The 23389-nt window shown below is 42.8% G+C and overlaps 1 protein-coding gene and 2 non-coding genes across 3 annotated transcripts in view; 2 read left to right on the forward strand and 1 right to left on the reverse strand.

The window, feature by feature from the left end:
* The window catches only part of LATS2 (large tumor suppressor kinase 2), a 94528-nt gene that overhangs the window by 20812 nt on the left and 50327 nt on the right, over nt 1-23389 (forward strand).
* Nucleotides 5321-5460, forward strand: LOC119474044. Its single transcript, XR_005203344.1, has one exon. It is a non-coding gene; the product is annotated as a U4 spliceosomal RNA (small nuclear RNA).
* LOC119474046 lies at nt 18405-18510 on the reverse strand. The gene has a single exon (XR_005203346.1). It is a non-coding gene; the product is annotated as a small nucleolar RNA U13 (small nucleolar RNA).

Consider the following 23389-nt stretch of genomic DNA (forward strand, 5'->3'; position numbering starts at 1 on the left):
TTTTTGAGAAAGCGTCTTGCTCTGTTGCCCAGGCTGGAGTGCAGTGGCGTGATCTTGGCTCACTGCAACCTTTGTCTTCTGGGTTCAAGCGATTCTCCTGCCTCAGCCTCCCACATAGCTGGGATTGCAGGCACACGACACCATGCCTGGCTAATTTTTGTATTTTTAAGCAGAGACGGGGTTTCACCATGTTGGCCAGGCTGGTCTTATAGTGCTTGCCTTAAGTGATCTGCCTGCTTCGGCTTCTCAAGGCGCTGGGATTACAGGCATGTGCTACCACATCTGGCTGAGACTTCTTATTGTTGCAGCTTCTCTCCCCTCCCCCCACCCGTTCTCTCCTGTTTTGTCTATTTAAAAGGGTTTTGCTCTGTTGCACAAGCTGGAATGCAGTGGTGAGGTCACTGCTCACTGCAGCCTTGACCTCCCAGGCTCAAGCAATCCTCCTACCTCAGCCTCCCAAGTAGCTGAGACTACAGTCATGCCACCACATCTGACCAATTTTCAAAATTTTTTCTAGAGATGGCGTCTTGCCATGTTACCCAGGCTGGTCTAGAACTTCCAGACTGAAGCAACCTGCCAGCCTTAACCTCCCAAAGTGCTGGGATTACAAGTGTGAGCCGCCACACCCAGCCTTAACTTTTTATTAAAATTCATAATTTCTAAGCACACAGCTTTGTGAATTTTCACATATTAAGCCCACCCTTGTAACTAGCATATATGGGTATATTTTTAATTAAAATACTTCAAAATGGAAATTTCTGGAAAAAGTAAAAGACTTCAGGGTATTTTCTGTGTAAAGATATAATGTATATGTCAAATGATGTGTTTATTAATCTTTCGCACGTAAAAGACTTATGAAATTCCTGTAGGAAAAAAATCTAGGCCACTAGATTATTATTTCTTATGGAAGGAGCTGCTCTTTAAATACAGATTTAGGGAATTAGAAAGGTAAGTTTTTTGGTTATGAGTATCATATTTTGAGCACTTTGGCATAAATGATCAGTTAAATTTGCATTTAAGTATGCAAAACGTTTCTGTTCTATAGAAACCTGGGACTTGTTTTCTCCCTCTGGTTGCAGTGGGTTACAGGAGGAGGACCTGCATGGTGTGTGTGTGGGGGGGTGTAATCAGCTCACTGCACTCACTGCTCTTAATTACAGCACTCAGGATCCTGCCTGTGGGTCCTGTGAGAGTGAGGTTCTAATTCAGTAACTCCCAGGAGAGGCCCATGGTCCCCGGACCCCTTAGAATAGCAAAGCACTTTATCACGTGGGGTCCCCTCTAGGAAGACTTACATGAGGACTTTCTTTGATGCGACTACTAGGAAAGGGTTCTGTTTTCCCTGAAAAACTGGCATGTAATTTTTCTCTGTGGATGACCTGTATCCTGCCTGTCCACCCTCCCTCTGATATGCTGAGGGGTGCCCAGTCTGTGGCTCAGCATTGATACATTTTCCTTGTCCTGAATTTTGTGTGAGCTCTAATTTTCCTGATTAATCCAGTTCCCCCCCACCCCCCAAGTTTATTATGTTTAAGTGATTTAAATCTTTAGGAATGAGGGTAGGGAAGAAACTTGAACAAACTGACAAACTGATTTTAGTAGACCCAATAAGGGGAGGCCTAAAGAAGGCAGTCAGTGATCAGGATGTGCCCTCAGATGCAGGCTGCCTGAGAACAGTGGCCATGCCAACTGCTCAGTGAATCAGGAGCAATCTGCTTAATAAGAAAAGGGAGACCAGGCTCGGTGGCTCACGTCTGTAATCCCAGCACTTAAGGCAGATCACCTAAGGTCAGGAGTTTGAGACCAGCCTGGCCAACATGGTGAAACCCCATCTCTACCAAAAATACAAAAGCTAGCTGATCATGGTGGCAGGCGCCTGTAATCCTAGTTAACTCGGGAGGCTGAGGCAGGAAAATCGCTTGAACCTGCGAGGTGGAGGTTGCAATGAGCTGAGTTTACGCCACTGCACTCTAGCCTGGGTGACAAGAGCGAAACTCCATCTCAAAAAAAAAAAAAAGAAAAAAGAAAAGGGAATGAATTCTTTACATTCTCAAGCCAAAAAGTGCAGAAAAAGTAAGCCTTCTCCACTCACCATACAAACACTTGCATACCCGGGCCCTTTACCAACCTAGATAGCACTGCAAAGGGGTGAGACCCTCTGTGGGCCTCATGTGAATGAGGACTGGCGTTGGCAGAGGCCCTGCATGTGACACTGTCCTAAGTGTTTGCCATGTGTCATCTCCTCAGAAAAGTACAGCAGTGGGAGGGGGTTCTAGTTGGCCCAGTGTTTTAGAGGAAACGGGCTGGGGGCACGGAGATGTGTCAGGAGGGTGACTCAAGCTCTCTCCTGCCCACCGGAGCCCTTCCTGACCTGCGTGCAGGGTCCTTGTCAGATGTGCTGTTCACACATCCGGAACGAGTGACAGGCCTGAGGAAGGAGTTCAGTACTCCCCTAGAGTGGCCATTTCGTGCTCCACCTTTGATGTCCAGTGTATGTGTTGCTAGCTTATCGCTGGATAGCTGCTGCTGCCTTTTTAGGTTTCATGGATATTTCAACCTAAAAGGAAGAGGCTGAGGCAACATTAATATAAGTAGAGAGTTTATTTGGGCCAAGCTCAAGGATGCAGCCGAGGAGCATAGATTCAGGTTAGTTACCCTGGACACACAGTCTGATGAGCAGCAGTTACAGGTGGATTTTTACTCCAGCCTGGGTGACAGAGCAAGATCTCATCTCAAAAAAGCAAACAAATAAATATAAAGGCAAAAAGGGGGCAGGGAGTAGGCTGATACAAAGTTGTTTGTGAGGAATTGTCACTGGCCCACACAAATGACATTGATAAGAGATTGGTTGTACACCATCAAGCTGTAGGGTGTGGGTTATACTGTCCAGTGTGGCATTATTAGGTTAATTTATAGCTACTTGTGGCAACAGCAGGCAGTTTCAGAAGGTGAATACATGCCACAAGGGGGAAGTAGAATGTGATTATTCTCTCAGTTAAATGTCTCTATGAGACTAAATAATTCAAAAGAACTCAGATTCCTCAGATAGGAACTCTTTTCTCATTTCCATCCTCATAGGGGTTGCTTCTCTTTGATGTCCTCTCTTTGCCCTCATGTCTGTGGGGCATGGAGTTTATCAGGGTCCGTCTCCCCTCCTTCTATTCCCTGGGCATCCACACTCAGCCACCCCTCAACATCCCTGGCAGCTGGCCAGCCTGACTCCTGCCTCCACTCTGCCGCAGCTTCCAGGGCCTCCCAGACCCTGGTCTCACCCTCCCCACCTGCTCCCCTCTGCAGAGGAGCTCTCTGCAGTGTCTCAGCCTCCCAGACAGCCCTTCTTGCTTGCTTGCTTTAGGGCTCTCTGACATACCATTGTTACTGGCTGGAAGTATCACCTTCTGTCTGGATTCTAGTATCTGCTGTGATTCTACTCAGATTTCTTTTTACACAGGCTCTTCCTGGTACTTCCATCTGGATATGAGCTGTTCCTATTCAAAAAAAATTTTTTTTTTGAGAAAAGGTCTGTTGCTCAGGCTGGAGTGCAGTGGCAGATCTCGGCTCACTGTTAGCATTGACCTCCTGGGTCAAGCCATTTTCTCGCCTTAACCTCCCATGTAACTGAGACCCCGGGCACACATCACCGTGCCTGGCTAATTTTTCTATTTTTTGTAGAGACGGGGTTTCACCATGTTGCCCAGGGTGGTCTCAAATTCCTAGGCTGAAGCTATCTGTCTGCCTCAGCCTCCCAGAGTGCTGGGATTACTGGCGTGGGACACCAGAAATTTCTTTCTTTTTTTTTTTCTTTTTTGAGTTCAAGTTTTGCTCTTCTTGCCCAGGCTGGAGCATAATGGCGCAATCTCGGCTCACTGCAACCTCTGCCTCCCGGGTTCAAGTGATTCCCCTGCTTCAGCCTCCCAAGTAGCTGGGATTACAGGCATGCGATACCGTGCCCAGCTAATTTTGTATTTTCGGTAGAAATGGGGTTTTACTATGTTGGTCAGGCTAGTCTCAAACTCCTGACCTCAGGGGATCCACCCGCCTCCACCTCCCAAAGTGCTGGGATTATAGGTGTGAGCCACCACACCCGGCCTCAGAAATTTATTTCTAACCCCAAGGATGCTCCATGTGATGTACCTTGTGTTGGCAGATTGTTAACGCTCCAGTCTTGCTTTCCCTGTCTTAGGTGGTGTTTCTGGAGGCCTAGATCTTGGAAGTTTATCCCCCTGTACCCATAAGGCCTCCCATGCTGCAGAGCCTGTGCTCACTCGGTGCTTGCTGACCAGTGAAGGTTCTGTGTACCAGTCCAGGCAAAACCCTCCCCTCAGTTGTGGGACACTGGAAAAGATGCTAACCAGAAATGCAGATCTCCTCGGGTTGTTTATTTAGCTTAATTCTAGTAATATGCATCACCAAGAAAGCTACAGAGAAATGGTAACACTAATCTCCCAGCCCTTTGTCTTGGTGACAAGATCCTGCCACAGGATTGCTTCACTGTAATAAAGATATTTTACTAATGAAAGAGGTAAAAGGAATTTAGATAACTTGGACATTTCCTCTTTCTCCCTTCCCCTTGAAAGGGAACCACTGCTTGGTGTTACTGAAATATTAGTAAGAGGAGAAGGAAGAAAGAAACACTTAAGTTTAGGAATGTCGGTCATGTAACAGGAAATTGTATTACAATGGCTTTTGGGTGTAGCAGTTCCTTGCCTTTTCCCCTTCTTTTTTTTTTTCTTAGTGGCTTTCAAATTACATTTGGCTCTGCCAAAATGCACAACACATACCTTTTTAATGTAGGATTTTAACTTGCTTTTATAACACACAAGCGAATCATACCCCCCTGTGTCATAGCTCCCCCCTCCCCACTTAAGTCTTGGCCTAGTTTTTTTTTTCTTGAGACAGAGTCTCACTCTATGCCTACGCAATGATCTCGGCTCGTTGTAACCTCCACCTCCCAGGTACAAACAATTCGTCCTGCTTCAGCCTCCTGAGTAGCTGGGACTACAGGTGCCTTCCACCGTGCCCAGCTAATTTTTGTATATTTAGTAGAAACTGGGTTGGCCAGGCTGGTCTCAAACTCCTAACCTCAGGTGATCCTCCCACCTTGATTTCTCAAAGTGTTGGAATTACAGGCATAAGCCTGGACCTGGCCATGCCCCTATTTATTAAAGCAATGTGTGCGTTCACTGTGTAAGTTTGGAAAAAGAAAAAATATATAAAAAGAAAATGAAGATCCCCCACAATTCTATCAGCCCAGGTAAGACTGCTCTTAACATGTTGGTGTAAAACTGGACAACTTTTTTCTAATTACAAAAGTAGATAATGCTTTGCACAGGGGCAGTATCATAGCCAATGAGGTTTATCCAAGGTGTGATGATTGCTAATTGGAAACTTTCCCAATACCCTGCCATGACAAATTGAAATGTAGTCAGCACTGGCAATTTTTGACAGTCTCTACAGAGACTGAACAGAAAAAAAAAAAAAAAAAAAGAGAGTGATATAATATGTGGGGTACAGTGACTCGCACCTGTAATCTCAACACTCTGGTAGGCTGAGGCAGGAGGATCGCTGAACTTAGAAGTTCAAGGCCAGCCTGAGCAACATAGCAAGACCCTATTTTTTTTTTCATTAAAAAAAGATAGAATTCTCTATTAAACAGTATAATGTATATACCACACGCACTTATCTATGTGACAAGTGTTGAGGTCCTGTGGTCCGTCAGGTCAGCCCAGTCAGTTCTCAGAAGTCTCTCCTGCCCTGGTGCAAGTTCCACCTTTGCTCCTGGGAGCTTGGTGGATCTTCAGTACTGGTTCCGGTCTTCTTTTTCTGGTCTTCCCTGCACAGTACCCTCCTCAGTCTGGTTTGTTTTGTTTCGTTTTGTTTTTTGAAACAGGGTCTCTTTCTGTCGGCCAGGCTTGGAGTGCAATGGCACAATCTGGCTCACCGCAATCTCCGCCTCCTGGGTTCAAGCGATTCTCCCCACTCAGCCTCCTGAGCAGCTGGGATTACAGGCACCCACACCCCTGCCTGGCTGATTTTCGTATTTTTGTAGAGATGGGTTTCACCATGTTGGCCAGGCTGGTCTTGAACTTCTGACCTCAGGTGATTCACCCATCTCAGCTTCCCAAAGTGCTGAGGTGATTACAGACTTAAGCCACCACATCCGGTCCTAAAATACGATTTTTAACATCTGCATTGTATTCCATTCTTCAAATAGATGTCCTGTAATTAATTGTAAAGAGCTGGTCATGAACAATTCTACATACATCCTTATGGATATCACTGATTTCCTTAGAACACATTTTAGGAATGGAATTACTAGGGTAAATGAGAGAACATTTTTACAATTCTTATTTGTATTGCCAGGTGGGTTTTTAAAAATCATTCAGTTGAATTTATACTTCCAACCCTGCCAACAATGAATATTATCACTGCTACTGCTAAAAACTAGAAGCAAGCAACTGTCAATGTAATAGTTGGCTTTTTTTTTTTTGAGATGGACTCTCGCTGTGTCACCCAGGCTGGAGTGCAGTGGTGTGATCTCAGCTTGCTGCAACTTCCGCCTCCCGGGTTCAAGCAGTTCTCTGCCTCAACCTCCCGACTAGCTGGGATTACAGGTGCCCACCACCACAGCCGGCTAATTCTTGTATTTTTAGCAAGGACTGGGTTTCACCATCTTGGCCAGGCTCTTGAATTCCTGACCTCGTGATCTACCCACCTCAGACTCTGAAAGTGCTGAGATTATATAGGTGTGAACCACCACACCCAGCTGGGCTTTGTATTCTTAACTGCAGCAATGGGTGTGTGTGATAATGGAAAGTGGTAATGGTTCTCCAGTTTTAAGTACCAGAAAGCTCTCATTTTGGTGGTGAGTGGGGAGGCTCTTATTAAGTGCCTGACACTGGATCCACTTTCCTGTTAAAATGAGCTTTTGGCCAGGCATGGTGGCTCATACCCGTAATCCCAGTACTTTGGGAGGTCGAGGCAGGTGGATCTTGTGAGGCCGGGAGTTCGATACCAGCCTGGTCAACATGGCGAAACCCCATCTCTACTAAAAATTAAAAAATTAAGCCGGTTGCAGTGGTTCACACCTGTAATCCCAGCACTTTGGGAGGCTGAGAGGGGGTGGATCATTTGAAGTTGGGTGTTCGAGACCAGCCTGGCCAACATGATAAAACCCTATTTCTACTAAATACATCTATTCTTAGTAGAAACCTGTCTCTACTAAGAATACAAAAATTAGCCAGGTGTGGTACCTTTACTCCCTGAATAACTTACCTTTGTCAGTGAAGCAGGCCTTAGTTGGGGTCTCGGAATCACTGGCTGCTTATGTGCTGTGTTCTCAGTCCCTGCATCCCTTTGGGAGCTGGGTCCCTCTGCTGTAAGCAATCTTCATGTCTATCCCAGTGTGCAGTACAGATATTAGCATTTTTTATGTGGGCTATAATGTGAAAAATATTGGAGATCATAAATATTGTTCACTTAATGCCTGTGTGTCACACCAAGCAGTTTACCACTGAGATTATTTGCTGTTATGTGGTCGTGGAGACCTAGGTGGGAACTCATGTACAGTCAAGATTGCTGGTCTTTGTTACCTGGAACCCCAGTTTTGCCTGGCTTGAGGGGCTCCGAGTTTTGGCATTCTGTGTGGGGGTTTCATTTAAACTGTTTCTGTCGTGCCAAACCATTTGTGGATGTAAATAGAAAGGGAAAAACCAACAAGGAAATGGAACATTTTATGGCATTTAACAGTGCTCTCTTTTAAAGCTATTTTTAATAGGGTCACCATGAAATTCGAAGTTAACAAAAAAATGTCACATCCATTATCATAGTCAGTACCCAGCTTCTCTTTATTTTGGACTTAAAATTTACTTGCCAGAAATTCATAGCTCTTGAATTAAAGCCACATTTATCATGCGTTCTTAAATATGTATTAGGTTTTACTTGTTTTAGATTTATTTTTGTCAAGAGATGGACTCTTGCTGTGTTTCCTGGGCTGGTCTCAAACTCCTGGCCTCAGGTGATCCTTCCGCCTTGGCCTTCCAAAGTGTTGGAATTACAGGTGTGAGCCACTGTGCTTGGCCCCATCTTAGATTTAGATACTTTTTAAATAGTGTATTTAGAAGGGAGGTTTTTTTCATAGTTTTATTTTTACAATTTTTAATCTTTTATAATTGACTTATTAGTGGATGCCTTTTTTCCCTAAGAGTTCTTGATGCCTTTCCTGTATTGTGGGAAATGGCTGGAAATTCTTCTCCACTCTGTGCCCTCCCCCAGCAACAAGCCTAGCTATGTAGGCACTGAGCACTCGGCAGCGGCCCCAGGTGTCAGAAGCAGACAGAAGCACTAAATCAAGTTGCTGGTAGTCAATCCCACTGTAGAGGCCTAAGCCCCAGAGGTAGAATAAGGATGCTGGAGATGAACAGGCTGTGACGGCACAGCAGTCCACAGTGTCATCAGGAACAGGGACCTTCTCTCTCTCTCTGCCACCCTTAGCCAGTGACTGCGTCTTGGCGTGACCAGACAGCACCTTTGCAGTCAGTGTTCCAGTCTGAGCCAGGGAAGGACGCTGGTTCTGGCTCTTTGTCAAGGAGCTTCCCCCACACCTCCCCAGCGAGGTCCCAGTCACGTGGTCACGGGGGTTGAAGCAGCCTTGGAAATGTATACTTCAGCTGGGCGCATGGCCACCTCAAATGCGATTGGGCACTGTTGGTAAGGAAGAAAGGAAAGTTGGACCTTGGTTAGAAAGCCATAGTATAGCTGTATGTCTCCTTGGCTGTGTCACCAGGGCATACCACACACCTTCTGAGGCTCACGGTTCCTCATCCGCACACTTGGGGTGATAATTGCTCCTACCTTGTGAGTTGTCCCTCTGACCAGAAAGAATGTAAGGTACCTGGCCTGTGGTTGGTGTGCAGAGGCGGCAGTCTGACCACAATGCCATGTGTCATTAGTGCTCAGAAACTTGTGAAGTTGCTGGAGAGCTGGGCTTCCTGGTTCTGTGACGTGTTTTACTTAATAATATTAAGATTGTTGTCCTGCTAGCCTGGGTGTGACTGGTCCCTTGTTCCACAGAAATCACATGGAGAAGATTTGCTTAAACTTGTGGAATGTGTGTGTCCTTGTGGTTTTGATATATATTTGGGTGGTTATGACAGAGGAATTATTAATCATATAATAGAAATAAAGATTGTTTTGTACAAAAGTAAATGATTAACAGTGACAAATTTCTCCAGCCAAGAAGTACACATTCAATGTAAATTGGAAGCAACTTCATTTGGCTCATAAAAGCTTTTAGTCAGCAGAGAGCTGTTGTCAAGCTAGTGGCATTTGGCATCTGGGAGGCCCAAGAATGTGGCCAAGTGTAGTGGAACAAATTGTACTGTGTGCCGGCTGTCAACCTTGGAGACACTTAGAAGAGCCTTCAGCAATACTGTGTGTGTCTCTGTCACCTTCTCTTTCTTCTCCACACCAAATGGCTTCATTCAACTCTGCTGCTTTGGCGTTGCCACTATTTTTCTGGTGTTTTAGGCTGGAAGTGTTAGGGTGAGAAGCCCCACCCTGTGGCTGGGTATCTCTGCGCTGGACTCGGTGTGTTTGTTTCCAGTCTCCCCCGTGCACATCTCTACCTCTCTGTCCGAGGTCACAGTAGAAAGAGAAATCAAGTCAGCAGGGACTCAGCGGACCCCTTCTTTCAGGATTCTCTTGGTAGTTTCCAAACTGTTTCCTCTACAACAGAAAGGTGAATTCTCTCTCTCTCTCCCCCCCACCCCCCCATTCTCTCCCATCCTCCCCCTTTCTCTTTCTCAGCTAGTTGTTCCTAACAAACACAAGGTTCCTAGCTCACATAGTCTTTGGCCCTAGGCTCCACTTCCAGACTTTCTGTTAATGAGTACTTTCTCCAGTGGCCTGCTATTTTTTTTTCTCTTAAGTGTCTGCTACAAGTACTCTGCTCTACTACACCTGGTTTCTCCCTGACCTGCTAATTCCCCTGGTGAACTTTTCCTGAATGGCAAGTCCCTTTGTAACCACTGTTCTCGCCATCCTCTTCCAATCTGCTCTCCACTTACCAAGCTTCACTATTTCTTGTACCGACCCAGCCTCCCTGGGTCTGCCCTCTGCACCTCCCCTGCCACCAGGCTGTGAGATTTTCTTCCGCACTGGATTTGCTCATGCTGTGGCCTCCCGGAGTGCACTCCCCAGCCAGCCATGGTCCACCCTCGGAGTCCCACTTCCACGACCCATCCTAGTGGCCTTACCCGACCGTTCATCCCAGTGCCCGCCTTTCTGAATTCTGAGTTCTTTCTTTCCTGAATTTCCGTTTGTGTCAATACCATCCAGGGAACCATGGTAGGTCTCTTAGGGTCTTAGGAATTATTTAGCCCAGCGGTGTCCAATCTTTTCCCTGGGCCACATTGAAAGAATTGTCTTGGGCCACACATAAAGTCCACTAATACTAATGATAGCTGATGAGCTAAAAAAAAAAAAAATCTCATGTTTTAAGAAAGTTTAAGAACTTGTGTTCGGTTGCATTCAAAGCTGTCCTGGGCTGCATGTGCCCATGGGCTGTGGGTTGGACAAGCTTGATTTAGCCCAACCTTAGCTCTTTTCACAGAGCTGAAAAAAAGGCAAAGTAAAAATATAACACAATACTGTTATTACATTCAATAGAATAAACATATATATATTAACTAGATATAATAGTTAACATTGGCTAACATTTTATGACTACTTACTGTAAAAGTGAAATGAATTTTTTTTTTCTCGTGCTGTTGTCCAGGCTGGATGGAGTGCAGTGACTCAATCTTGGCTCACTGCAACATCCGCCTCCCGGGTTCAAGTGGTTCTCCTGCCTCAACCTCCTGAAGTAGCTGGGATTACAGGCACCTGCCACCATGCCTGGCTAATTTTTTGTATTTTTAGTAGAGATGGGGTTTCACCATGTTGGCCAGGATGGTCTTGGTCTCCTGACCTTGTGATCTGCCCACCTCGGCCTCCCAAAGTGCTGGGATTACAGGTATGAGCCACTGCGCCTGGCCCAAAATGAATATTTTTGAGTAATTTCTTTTAAGTGGACATCACTTAAGCCTCCCAATAAACTGGTATCATTTTCCCCATTTGCAGATGAAAAAACTGTGTTATAAATTAACCTGTACAAGGCAAATAATGTAGTTAACTCTACACGGAGAGGTTAAGAATAAAATCTAAGTCTGGCTCTTATTTTATATACTGAATTTTTTCTCTCAACATTTCTATACAGAGAATTTCTTCATATCATTAAGAACATTATTCTAAAACATTTTACAGCTGGGTGCAGTGGCTTACGCCTGTAATCACAGTACTTTGGGAAGCCGAGGCGGGCAGATCACCTGAGGTCAGGAATTCAAGACTAGCGTGACCAACATGGTGAAATTCCTGACCAGCCTGCATGTGGTGGCAGGCACTTGTAATCCCAGCTACTTGGGAGGCTGAGGCAGGAGAATCGCTTGAACCCGGGAGGTAGAGGTTGCAGTGAGCCGAGATCGCGCCATTGCACTCCAGCCTGGGCGACGAGTGAAACTCTGTCTCAAAAAAAAAAAATTTTTTTTCTTCCGCGAAATAATGGTAGTTTATCATCTGCTAGAATTTAACTGTTTTCCTGTTTTTGGAGAATGAGATTGTTTCCAGTTTTTTTTTTAATTATTATGAATAATGCTACAGTGAACATAAATTTGGAAAATGTCTCTACCACTTTTTCTAGGTAAGATTTTTCTCACTGAAATTGCCCGGGGAATCTTATACTATAATTGTTTCATTAGTTTTGCCTAGAGGTTAAGTGACATGCTAGAGATTAAGATCACATGGTAGTACGTAACTGGCAGAACCAGGAGTAAACTTGTCATGTTTCAGCCATTCTTTCAGCAGATGCTTATTGAACACCTGCTGGGTGTCATGCACTAGCCAGGCTTTGGGGGTTCAGAGATGCCTGAGACCAGATACCCTTCCTCTCAACACCTGGATAGTTTAGACTCTTTCTCAGTGTACCAGTTAAACTCTATGGGAAGTATTTCTGCTAATGGTACAAGAGTTCAGTGGTGGAGTTAAGGGATTTAATATATGATATAATAATTATAAAAACTGATTTAAAAAACTGTATTTTTAAGGGTGCTAGAATGTATCCAAAAACAGACACCACAGGACAAGTTTAATCTTGAAATACTGATGAGAAAGTATAAAAATCGGGAGCTTGTGGCTTTCTAGCCCAAGGGTTTTGTCTAAATCCTGTAGCTACAGAAACTGGGATAGGTGAGGAAGAAAATTTCAGCTTTATTACCTAAAAATGCTAGAAACCCAAATTCAAGACCAGAAAGGCAGCTAGAAATTTAAAGGAGAAATCTAGGCAGTGAGAGAATTGCAGGAGAGAGACCCAGATTCTTGCATGTAAGTAAACTCTCTCAAATCCCTGGTAACAGTTAAACTGTTCTTACGTCATCGAGAACCCAGGGGGCCCCATAAGAGAGGAGAGCCAGACCAGATAGAAATCAACCATTGAAAGATGGAGCTTGTGGGGCCAGACCTGTGATTTTGTTGCACACCCTTAGCCATATGTAGCTGTGGGGCGTAAAGCTAAACCTTTATGGGCTTGACATTTCAGAGCATGGAGCAGCTATCAGTTAGCAGGGAAGGCGGAAGGAATTCCTAGAAGCAAGGAAATTACAGAAAGGCTGAGCCGCAGATCGCCCCATACCTGTGTCTGATCACCAAATTATTAGGCACAGGGAGACCACTGCCAGGGTGCTAGGTTTAAAAAGTGGGAAGCAGAGGCCGGGCGTGGGGACTCACCATGCCTATAATCCCAGCACTTTGGGAGGCCAAGGTGGGTGGATCATTTGAGGTCAGGAGTTTGAGACCAGCTTGGCCAGCATGGTGACATCTCGTCTCTACTAAAAGTAGAAAAATTAACTGGGCGTGGTGGTGCGTGTCTGTAATCCCAGCTACTCATGAGACTGAGGCAAAAGAATTGCTTGAACATGGGAGGTGGAGGTTGCGGTGAGCTGAGATAACACCACTACTCTCCAGCCTGGCCAACAGCGTGAGACTCCATCTCAAAAAAATAAATAAATAAAATAGTAAGCCGTAAGAACAGAGATCAGTTTGTATGTGAGTCTGGTCAATCTGCAGCACATAGCTCTCACCTATAAAACAGAGTACCTATAACCCAGTAGAATGCAATGTTGCTGCAACATATTATCAACAGTACTGTTGTTATCTGTCATTACTGCACATGGAAAGAAAAGGGAAAGGGACCCTTAGGAAGTAAGGCAGTCAGTAGCACCAGGAGGAACCAGATGTTGGCTTTAGCACATTTAAACAGCTATCATGAAATGATTACACTGACGCATCTTGTGGGGTTTTTTAAAGATGGAACTTCACTCCTGTTGCCTAGGCTGGACTGCAATAGCGTGATCTTGGTTCACTGCAGTCTCCGCCTCCTGGGTTCAATGATTCTCCTGCCACAGCGTCCCAAATAGCTGGGATTATAAGCACCTGCCACCACACCCTGCTAATTTTTGTATTTTTAGTAGAGATGGGGTTTCATCCACGCTGGCCAGGCTGGTTTTGAACTCCTGAGCTCAGGTGATCCCCCTTCCTCAGCCTCCCAAATTGTTGGGATAACAGGCGTGAGCCACTGCACCCGGCCGAAATGACAAATTTTGTTATTTTTTTAACCACAGTTTTTCAAAAAGCTATTAAAAATATGTTCAGCGAATGAAAGGGAAATGTGTCAGAATTAAGAGAAAATATAGGGTTAGTGAATGCACAGACAAAAAGTCTTTTTTTAGACAGGGTCTTGCTCTGTCACCCAGGCTGGAGAGCAGTAGGTACCATCACAGCTCACTACAGCTTTTCCTCCTGGGCTCACCAGTCCTCCCATCTCTGCTTCCCAAGTAGCTGTGACTACAGGCATACTTTGCCACACTCAGCTCACTGTTTAACTTTTTCGTAGAGGGAGGGTCTCTGTTTTGCCCAGGCTGGTCTCAAACCCCTGGGCTCAAGTGATCCCCTCTTCCCCCTCTCCAGCCTCCCAAAGTGCTAGAATTACAGGCATGAGCCATCACACCCAGCCCCAGACAGGAAATCTTTACAGAGAAATGGAAGCTACAAAAATGGAAACTCTAAGCTGAAAAGTAAAATAAGCCAAAAAATTTTTTTTGGCTACATGTTCTCAACATAACATTAGGTGGGGCAATAGAACCAGTAAACTGCAATATAAATTAGTAGAAATTACCCAATCCAAAAATCATAGAAAAAATTGAACAGAAATGAACTAAGATTTCATTGACTTGTGGGATAGTATGAGGTTGTCCAGTGTATGTGAAACTGGAGTCCAAGAAGACAAATAGAAAGGAAATACCTAAATATTTGACACAATAATTGCTAAAAACTTCCCAAATGTGGTGAAAAGCATTTATGTACAAATCTAAGAAGCTTAATAAACCAACAGCAGAATGAACACAGAAAACAACTCCTAGGCCTATCATATTTAAATGAATGAAAGCCAAAGATAAAGACAGAATTTTGAAAGCAGCCAGAGAAAAATGATGTTACATACAGAAGAATAAGATTAAAAGCTGACTTCTCATCAGACACTATAAAAGCTGAATATACTGAAATCACACATTCAAAGTGCTGAAGAAAAAAAAAAATCCACTGAGCATTTTATATCTGGCAAAACTGTCCTTCAGACATGAAAGCGATGTAAAGATATTTCCAGGGGAACAAAAGTCTGAGAAAATTTGTTACCAGGGGACCTGTATTAAAAGAAATACTAATGGGGTAGAGGGTGTGGGGGAAAATGCTCAAGGATATACAGGAAGGAATGAAGAGCACTAGAAACAGTCGATATCAGTAAGTATAAAATACTGATTTATATTTTATTTTCTTATCTCTTTAAGAGATACACCAATATTTAAAGTAAAAACACTTTATTGATAGTTTTATTATACCTATAGATGTGATATACCACACTATGAATTGGGGGAGTTAAATGGAAATATATTATTGCAGATGTCCTTTTCCGGCATAACTCAAAATTAACATTTAAAAATATTGTTGATATAGCTTGGATATTTGTCCCCACCCAGATTTTATGTTCGAATATAATCCCCAGTGTTGGAGGTGGGGTGTGGTGGGAGATGATTAGATCATGGGGTTGGGTTTCTTTTTTTGTTTTCTAGAGACGGAGTCTCGTTCTGTCGCTCAGGCTGGAGCACAGTGGTGTGATCTCAGTTCACTGCAACCTCTGCCTCCTGAGTTCAAGCGATTATCTTGCCTCAGCCTCCCAAGTAGCTGGTACTACAGGTGCATGCCACCATGCGTGGCTAATTTTTTGTGTTTTAGTAGAGATGGGGTTTCACCGTGTTGGCCAGGCTGGCCTTGAACTCCCGAGCTCAGGTAATCCACCGGCCTCAGCCTCTCAAAGTGCTAGGGTTACATGTGTGAGCCACCGCGCCCGGCCATGGGGATTGATTTCTTATGAGTAGTTTAGCACCACCCTCTTGGTGCCGTCCTCGAGATAGTGAATTCTCATGAAGTCTGGGTGTTTAGAAGTGTGTGGCACCTCCCCTGCCCTCTTTCTCCTGCTTTAACCATGTGATTTGTCTGCTCCTACTTTGCCTCCATGAGTAAAAACTCCCTGAGGCCTTCCCAGAAGCCGAGCAAATGCTGGCATCATGCTTGTACAGCCTGCAGAACCATCAACCAGTTAAACCTCTTTCTGTATAAATTACCCAGCCTCAGATATTTCTTTATAGCAGTGTGAGAATGTTCTAATACAACTGTAGAATAAGTTAAAAGTGTATATTACGACACCTGTAATCTCAGTATTTGGAAGGCTGATGTGGGCAGATCACTTGAGCCCAGGGGTCCTAGACCAGCCTGGGCAACATGGTAAAATCCCATCTCTACAAAAAATATTTTAAAAAGTTAGCCGGACATGGTGGCACACGTCTGTAGTCCCCGCTACTTGGGAGGCTGAGGTGGAGGATGGCTTGAGTCTGGGAGCTGGAGGTTGCAGTAAGCCAAGATGATGCCTGTACACTTCAGCCTGGGCAACAGAGCTAGACCCTGTCTCAAAAAAAAAAAGTATATTACAATCTTTAGAGCAACCACTAAAATGTAATTCAAAGAGGCAGAGCCGATAGAGGAGTTAAAATGGAATACTAAAAAAGAAAAAGAGAGAGAGAGAGAAACAGGAATAGCAAACCTAAATAATTACATTCACTATAAAGGGATGCAGCACCTTAATCAAAAGGCAAAGAATATAGGACCGAATAAAAAGCAAGGTCCAAGTGTATGCTGTCCACATGAGACATACTTTAAATACAAGGACACAAGTAGACTGAAATTAAAACGATGGAAAGCAATATGCCATGCAGTGGCAATATTAACATCAGACAATACCCTTCAAGATGAGGAGTATGGTTGGCCCTCCATATCTGTGAATTTCACATCTGCAGATTCAGCCAATTGCAGATAGAAAATCTATAAAACAAAACAAACAATGATGGAGGTTTCATCCTCCACCACCAACAAAAGATAACAGTACAACAATAAAAAAAGGATTAAAAACAGTATAGTATAACTATTTACATAGCATTTACATTGTATTCAGTATTATAACTAATCTAGACATGGTTGAAAATATATGGGAAGATATGTGTAGGTTATATAGCAGAGACTACTTCATTTTATATGAGACTTGAGAATTCTGGGATTTTGGTATTTTGGAGGGGGGTCCTGAAACCAATCCCTCATAGATGCAGAGGGACGACTGTATTACTCAAGGCAAAGAGGGACACTTCATAAATAGAAGGGTCAGTACATCAGGAAGATGTAGTAATGGGTATGCCTAAATGCAAAGCTTCAAAATATGTGAAGCAAAGTATATGCAGCAAAAGCTAAAGGAGATATAGGTAAATACACAGTCATACTTGACAATTTTAATAACCCTCTCAATACCTGAAAGAAAAGTAGAGACTTGAACAACGTAAGAACCACTTAATTGACATCCATAAAAGGCCACACTCAATATGTTAAAAATATACTCCCTCCCTCTTACCCTCCCCCCCTCTCCCTCCCATCCTTTCTTTTTTCCTTCCTCTTCCCTCCTGTTCTCCATCCCTCTCTATTTTAGGTTAAGGGGTACACGTGCAGGTTCATTAATACAGGAAAACTCGTGTTTTGGGGGTTTGGTGTACAGACCATTTTGTCACCTATAGTACTCGATGTTTTTTCTGATGATCTCACTCTTCCCACCCCACATTATTTGTAAATGCACATAGAATGTTCAGAAAGACAGACCATCTGTTAAGATATAGAACAAGTTTCAACAGATTTTCATAGATTGAAATCTTACACAGTGTTCTTTGTCCACAAAGATTAGGAAAAATAATTGTGTTTCTTTTTAGCTGGGATCTTGCCCTGTTGCCCAGGCTGGAGTACAGTGGTACAAACACAGCTTACCATATCCTTGACCTCCTGGGCTCAAGCAGTCCTGCCACCTCAGCACCACAAGTAGTTGGGACTATAGGCATGCACCACCATGCTAATTTATTTTTTGAATATTAGCAGAGAAGAAGCCTTGCTGTGTTGCCCAGACTGGTCTCAATCAAATTCTTTAGCTCCAGCAGTCCTCCCACCTTGGCTTCCCAAAGTGCTGGGATTACAGGTGTGAGCCACCACACCCAGCCAGAGAAAGAATTTTCAAAAGCCCTAAATATTTGGGTATTAAACAACTCACTTCACAGTAACTCATGAATCAAAGAAGAAATCACAAAAGAAATTATAAAATATTTTGATTTGAATAATTAAAATATAATACATTAATGTTTCTGGGATTTGGATAAAGTGGTGGGCACTTTAAAGTGGTTTGGCTGAAGAAAGGAAATAATGAAGAGAAAAAACAATAGAGAAAGTCGATGAAGCCAAAAGCAGTTTCTTTGAAAAGATCAGTAAGATTAATAAAACACCCGAACCCACAGAGGGAACAAATGACCAGTTTCAGGAGTGAATGGAGGGACACCACTATGGATTCTAGTGACATTTAAAAGAATATAAGGGAGGATATAAACAATAAATTTGTTAGCCAATGCATTTACTACTTTGATGAAATTGACAAATTTCTTGAAAGATGAATATTACTAAAACTGACACCAGAAGAAATAGAAAAGTCTGAATAGCCCAATATCTACTAAAGATATGAAATTCATAATCAAAATTCTCCTACAAAGAAAACAGTAGGCTCAGGTATTTCATTGGTGAATTCCATCAAACAATTAAAGAAGAAGTAATAATAATCCTAGCCAAACTCCTTTGGGGGGAATAGTTTCTTTCTTTCTTTTTTTTTTTTGATTTTTAATTTTTCGGGTCAGATGGGTAATGTGCCGATGTCGTAACAAGGTCCAAGGGTGGCACATCTCACACAAGCGTGTGAGCACCCAGTCATCATACTGATGAACTACAAAAAGCGATCCCTTTTTTTTTAATTTTTAATTGGGGGGAATAGTTTCTAACTAATTTTATGAGACCAGTATTACTCTGATATTGACTTGTCAAAGCCACCATAGAAAAACTATAGACTAATATTCCAGTATCTTTTTTTTTGAGATGGTGTCTCACTCTGTCGCCCAGGCTACAGTGCAGTGGGGCAGTCTTGGCTCACTGCAACCTCTGCCTCCTAGGTTCAAGTGGTTTTCCTGCCCCAGCCTCCCGAGTAGCTGGGACTATAGTTGTGCACCACCACACACAGCTAATTTTTGTATTTTTAATAGAGATGGGATTTCACCAGGCTGGTCTCAAACTCCTGACCTTATCATCTGCCTGCCGTGGCCTCCCAAAGTGCTGGGATTACAGGTGTGAGCCACTGCACCCAGCCTTCCAATATCTTTTATAAATGCAAACATCCTTACCAAAATATTAGTAAATGGCATTTGGTGAGAAGATGATACATCAGGATCAACTGGGATATATCCCAGATATACAAGGTTAGTTTAACATTAGAAAATGAGTATAATCCAACATATCAACAACATTAAGAATAAAACCATTTCCTCATCCCAATAGATACAGAGTAAGCATTTCACAAAAATCCACCAGCCAAAAACTCTCAAGAAACTAGGAATAAAAGACAACTTCCTCAATTTACTGAGGAGCATCTGTGTAAAATCCACAAGTAACATCAACATTTACTGATGAAAAACCAAATATCTTGCCTCTAAGATTAGTAATAAAGTGTGTTGCCCCTTTTCATCTTCTGTTGGAGATCCTAGCTAGCGCAGTAAGGAAAGGAAAAAGAAATAAAAGTACACAGATTGGAAAAGAAGTAAAATTATCTTTATTTGCATTTGACATGATTCTTTTTGTAAGGAACCTATTTTAAAAAGTTACCAAAACTAATAATTTCCTCTAATAATTTAGCATGGTCACAGGTTACAAAGCCAGTATGCAAAAATCAGTAGTTTCTCTGTGAACTAGCAATGAACACTTGAAAGTTGAAATTTAAGATGCACTTTCATTTACAGTAGTATTTAGAAATATAAAATACTGAGGGATAAATTTAACAAAATATATGCAAGATCTGTACACTTAAAACTGCAAAGCATTACTGATTAAGGATTAAAATAAATGGAGAGAGATAGCACGTTCACGGATCAGAAGACTCAATATTGTTAAGACGGCAGTTTCCACAGTTATCTATAGATCCAGTAGAATCCAAATAAAATCCCAGCAGATTTTTTAAAATTGAAATTAACAAGCTGATTCTGAATTCATATGGCGCTGCAAAGTACCTAGAATAGCAAAAGAATTTTTTCAAAAGTAACATAGGTGGAGTACTTGAACTACCTACTTTCAAAACTTCTGCTAGTCGTGACTTTGGACTAGACTGTTGCGGGTAGTCTCTAGAGCTGAGCAAGACAACGTGGCATTGGCATAAGACTAGATAGACAGGTCAGTGGAACAGAGTAGAAAAACAGACCCACACTTATGTAGGGCTTACTACAAGGGATTTTTAACACGAGTACCACGAAAATTCAATGAGGAAAAGGGCAGAAGGTTGAGATTTTTGTTTGTTTTTTCAGCAAATGGTGCTGAGACAACTGGATAGTCTAATGAGTCAAAATTAACATTTACTCTGACCTCACATCATTCACAAAAATTAAGTCAAAATGGATTGTAGACCTAAATAGAAAACTTACAACTAGAAACTTTGGGAAAAAAGCATAGGATAAAATCTTACAATCTTGAGAAAGGCAAAGATCTCTTAGATCCAACACAAAATTCATGGGTCATAAAAGGAAAACTTGTAGATTGGATGTTTCCAAAATGAAAAATCTTTACTCTTCAGAAGACATTAAAACAGCAAAACTCAATCCACAGAATGAGAAAAAATATTCCTGATACATATATCTGTCAATGGACTCACATTTGGAATATATAAAGAACTACAATTCAGTAATAAAAAGCAAACTCTTAAAAATGGGCAAAAGATCTGAGTAGACACTTCACAAAAAAAATACACAGGAATGGCAAGTAAGCACATGGAAAGATATGCAACATCACTTATCATCAGAGAAATGCAAATTAAAACCACAGTGAGATACTACTACATACTTATTAGAAAGGCTAATGTATATAGGTCTGATAATACTAAGTGTTGGTGAGAATGTGCAGCAATTGGAATTTTCTTACAATTCATGTAGAAATGTAAAGCAGTTTATTTACTAACTTTTTAAAATTAAAAATTGAAATGGGGTTTTGCTATGTTGCCTAGGCTGATCTCCATCTCCTGGGCTCAAGCAGTTCTCTTGCCTCTGTCTCCCAAAGTGCTGGAATTATAGCTATGAGTCATGGTGCCAGGCCAAAACACTGTAAGTCAAATATACCTACCATATGTCTCAGTCATTCCTGTCCTGTGTGTCTATTTAAGAGAAATGAAAACATGTCTATAAAAAGACTTGTACATAAATATTTATAGCAGTTTTATTTGTAATAGCCAAAAGCGAAATGACCCCAATGTCTATCAACAGTTGAATGGATACATTTTGGCACATCCTGCAACAGAATACTACCAACCAACAGAGGGACCACTTATACAGCAGTATCACTGGACTTCAGAATTATGCTGCATGAAAGATGCTGAACACAAAAAGTACATACTATACGATTTCATTTATTTAGTAGTTTAGAGAATGGTAACTCATTTATAGTGACAGAAGTGGATAATTAGTTACTTAGGTGGGATGAAGGTAGGGAGTACTATAAAGGGGCACTAAGGAGATTTGGGGATTGATGGAAATATTCTGTATCTTTGTTGTGATGGTGATTTTTATTGGTGTATACATCTTTCGTACTTGAACGATCCGGTTACAACAGATGCAAATCATTAGTTTCCTTCTCTTCTTTCCTATGCCTAGCGGAGGGTGGGGCATCTGATGGGTATTCCAGGGATTACGGTTGATCTCATGGGCAGCCCTCTTTATGGCCAGTGCTTTCAGGGGTGGATTAAGGATGGTCAGGCTAGCTCTTGGAAGGAAAGTCTTTTCCAAAACATCAGGCAAAATCAAGGCCACAACCAGGCTGTACTTGAAACAAATCTTATGACAGGGGTCCCTAATCCAGTCCTAGTCAGAGTCAAAGTTGGTGAAAAAACCAACCCAGACCTCCAGGGCCGCATGGCCATCAGTTGCATCCCCACAACTTTGCTTTTGTCTAGCCTGGAATATTGAGGGGTCACAGCAATAATTTCACTTAACTGTGTGCTGAGGACAGGAGACCTCACCATGTATGAACCAGCTGACCAGCATGAATTTAGTATGTCCAGATAATGTTGTGAGCAGTGTCAGTCAAGATCTGAACCTGTCTGGGTCAATGAGTGGAGACCTAATGACGATCCGTTTCATGGCATACTACCTCGTGTGTCATGAATAGGGATAGAACCTAAGTGATCCTGCATGACACCAAAAGGTAGAGTTATTGAACAGGCTGGTACCATTCCTTTCAAGAAACCCTCCACAGGTCTCCCTGAAAATGATCCCGTGTCCACCTCCCTCAGATGCTAACCAGAAACTCTTCCCGACCTATGACCATAATTTTTTTTTCTTTTTTTTTTTTTGAGATGGAGTTTTGCTCTTGTTGCCCAGGCTGGAGAGCAGTGGCGTGATCTCAGCTCCCTGCAACCTCTGCCTCCCGGGTTCAAGGGATTCTCCTGCCTCAGCCTCCCCAGTAGCTGGGATTACAGGCATGAGCCACCATGGCAGGCTAATTTTTGTATTTTTTTTTAGTAGAGACAGGGCTTTACCATATTGGCCAGACTGGTCTCGAACTCCTGACCTCAGGTGATCTGCCTGCCTTAGCCTCCCAAAGTGCTGGGATTGCAGGTATGAGCCACCACACATGGCCCCACCACCATAAATTATACCTCATTAAAGTTATCTTACAGACTTAATGGTAGTAGCAAGTAGTAGATCAGCCATAAAGGAATGCTGATTATAATTGATAGTAACCTGTCAAATATGTAAAAATTCATGAATCAAAAAACAAAACCAGACAAAAAGTCACAGGGAAAGCCTCGTCTGCAGGACTCTACATAAATGTGGGTGTCTCTGGGCCTGGCTGAGCCTGCAGGGACAGCAGCAGGCCATGTGTGGCCGTAGAAACCTTGAGGTGAGGCTTGTCTCAGTTGGGGTGTGCAATGAGTATAGGATACACACCGGATTTGGAAGACAGTGCAAAAAAAGAGAATGTAAAATGTCAGTCTTTCTGACATTGCTTACTTGTTGAAATGTTAACATTTGGATATATTGGGTTGAATTATACATATTTTAACATCAATACTCTTTATTTTTTTTTAATGTGGTTATAAAACAATTGAAAATTCCGCATGTGGCTCCAGTTATGTTTCTGTGAGACAGCATGATGCTGGTCAGTGGTGACTGTCAAGGTGAGACGTTATCAGTGAGGCCCTGTGCCAGAAGAGCTCTCTCAGAGCTGTCCTCAACTTATACATATGCCCTGGCCAGAACTGCCACTGAACCCCGCTGAAAGTTCAGCCAACCTAAAAAGGGTTAACTTTTATATTATTATCATTTATTGTTATTTATTATCATTCAGAGTCTCACTCTGTTGCCTAGGCTAGTGTGCAGTGGCACAATCTCGGCTCACTGCAACCTCCACCTCCCGGGTTCAAGTAATTCTTCTGCTTCAGCCTCCTGAGTAGCTGGGATTATAGGTACGTACTACCACGCCTGGCTAATTTTTTGTATTTTTAGTAGAGATGGGTTTCACCATGTTGGCCAGGCTGCTCTAGAACTCCTGACCTCAAGTGATCCCCCTGCCTTGGCCTCCCAAAGTG

The sequence above is a fragment of the Cebus imitator genome, unplaced genomic scaffold, assembly GCF_001604975.1.
Source record: "Cebus imitator isolate Cc_AM_T3 unplaced genomic scaffold, Cebus_imitator-1.0 Scaffold204, whole genome shotgun sequence".
NCBI classification, from domain to species: Eukaryota; Metazoa; Chordata; class Mammalia; order Primates; family Cebidae; genus Cebus; species Cebus imitator.